Genomic DNA, 2,125 nt, shown 5'->3' on the forward strand with positions numbered 1-2,125 from the left:
CCAGGTGCTCCGGTTTCCTCCACAGTCCAAAGACATGTAGGTTAGGCTAATTGGTGGCTCTAAATTGACCGTGAGTGTGAATGGTTGTTTGTCTCTGTGTCAGCCCTGCGATAACCTGGTGACTTGTCCAGGGTGTACCCCGCCTCTCGCCCATAGTCAGCAGGGATAGGCTCCAGCTTGCCTGTGACCCTATAGAACAGGATAAGCGGCTACAGATAATGGATGGGTGGGTGTTGGATTGCAGCAGGGCTCGGCCCTAAGCCCTTTCCTGTTTGCTGTGGTAATGGGTAGGTTGACAGACAACACCAGGTAAGAGACCCCATGGACAATGATGTCTTCAGATGATATTGTGCTCTGTAGTGAGAACAGGGAGCAAGTGGAAGAAAACTTAGAGACATGGAGGTATGCACTAAAGAGAAGGGGAATGAAAGTCAGTAGGAGCAAGATGGAGTACATGTGTGTGAATGAGGGTGAGGACAGTGGAATGGTACGGCTACAAGGAGTAGAGGTGGTCAAAGCAGATGAGTTCAAATATCTGGGGTCAACTGTACAAAGCAATGGCGAGTGTGGAAGAGAAGTGAAGAAGAGAGTGCAAGCAGGTTGGAATGGATGGAGAAGTGTCAGGAGTGATTTGTGACAGAAGGTTGCCAGTAAGCCTGAAAGGGAAAGTGTACAAGACAGTAGTAAGAGCAGCGGTGTTGTATGGTTTGGAGACAGTGACATTGACAAAAAGACAGGATGCTGAACTGGAGGTAGCAGAACTGAAGAAGTTGAGATTCTCATTGGGAGTGACAAAGTTGGACAGGATTAGAAATGAGTACATTAGAGGGACAGGACATGTAGGACGACTTGGAGACAGTGAAAGAGGCGAGATTGAGATGGTTTGGACATGTACAGAGAAGAGATCCAGGGTATATTGGGAAAAGAGTGCTGGAGATGGACTTGCCAGGTAGAAGAAAAAGAGCAACATGAGATTTATGGATGCAACAGAAAAAGATACAGAGGATAGGATACGGTTGGTGCAACAGAAAAAGATACAGAGGATAGGAAGAGATGGAGGGACATTATCTGCTATGGTGACCCCTAATAGGAACAGCTGAAAAAAGTAGAATAATTTTGGTCTGAGTCAAGAATAAGGAAGAAAAAGGATTTTGTTCCTATATTCAGGCCAAAATGCAAAGCAGCTATAGCACCACCATCAAGACAGTTTGGGCTCATTTTAGGACAGAGTATTATCTATTCAGTGTTCTCATCTCATCTCATTATCTCTAGCCGCTTTATCCTTCTACAGGGTCGCAGGCAAGCTGGTGCCTATCCCAGCTGACTACGGGCGAAAGGCGGGGTACACCCTGGACAAGTCGCCAGGTCATCACAGGGCTGACACATAGACACAGACAACCATTCACACTCACATTCACACCTACGGTCAATTTAGAGTCACCAGTTAACCTAACCTGCATGTCTTTGGACTGTGGGGGAAACCGGAGCACCCGGAGGAAACCCACGCGGACACGGGGAGAACATGCAAACTCCACACAGAAAGGCCCTCGCCGGCCCCGGGGCTCGAACCCAGGACCTTCTTGCTGTGAGGCGACAGCGCTAACCACTACACCACCGTGCCGCTCTATTCAGTGTTATGGGGAAAAAATTCATTTTAAAGTTCATTTTCAACTTATGTACATTCATGGAATGACACATGGACCACCGCCATTTTTAGATTTTTTAAAAAAACAAAGTTTTATGGGAAATTTCAACTACAGCAGAGAACGACACTTTATTAGACTTTGAATATACCACTGTCATTCTTTACATATTGCTGAGCATCATGTCGTCAATTTTATGTGATTTAGAAGAATGTAGAAGCTGCCATTTTGCACCAGCTCTAAAGTTTAAAACTCAAACTAGTTTCACCTTCACACTAACAACAAGGGTTTCAGCAGAAAAACATCTCACTGTCATGAAAAAATGCACTTCCTTGAAACATATGATGTTTTTCATTAAAGGGAAGCAAATGTCTATTTTGAGAGTTTGTGCAGAATAAACAAATACTGTCCTACATTATAAGCTTGTTTGAGCTACACAAATCCATGAACAAACTACAATGTAGATTCACTACAGTGATTTA

The sequence above is a fragment of the Neoarius graeffei genome, chromosome 5 (assembly GCF_027579695.1).
Source record: "Neoarius graeffei isolate fNeoGra1 chromosome 5, fNeoGra1.pri, whole genome shotgun sequence".
NCBI lineage: Eukaryota > Metazoa > Chordata > Actinopteri > Siluriformes > Ariidae > Neoarius > Neoarius graeffei.